Here is a 487-nt window from a genome sequence, read left to right on the forward strand (position 1 = left end):
CCTTATTTTTTTGGTTTGCATCGTTTGTAGCACAAGCCAAGTTCCTCGACCTTTCCAGCTACTTTTTTTCTCACCGGTTTTTTCTAGAGTGGTTTCCCTGTTTTTTTCCAGGTTTTCTTTTTTTTCAATTTTTTCACTCTTCTTCAAATTCGTTTTTTTCAAAATCGTGAGCTTTTCTTAAATTTTCATACATTTTTCAAATTCATAAATAATTTTAAAAAAAATCAATTTTTCATCATTTTTTCCTTCGTATTTTTCTTCCTTTTTCTTTTTTTTCTCAAAATCCCTTAACTTTTTTCAAAATCCATGAACGTTTTTAGGAATTTTGATTTTTTTAATATATGTGAACTTTTTGAATTTTTTTAACTATTTTCAAATCCACAATTATTTTCAAATTTTGATTTATCTTCCATTTACGAATTTTTCAAAAGTCAAGAGTCATCGGTCAACCAGTCAACTAGTCAATGGTGAAAAGGTCCACCTGTCT

The sequence above is a fragment of the Triticum dicoccoides genome, chromosome 1B (assembly GCF_002162155.2).
Source record: "Triticum dicoccoides isolate Atlit2015 ecotype Zavitan chromosome 1B, WEW_v2.0, whole genome shotgun sequence".
Lineage (NCBI taxonomy): Eukaryota > Viridiplantae > Streptophyta > Magnoliopsida > Poales > Poaceae > Triticum > Triticum dicoccoides.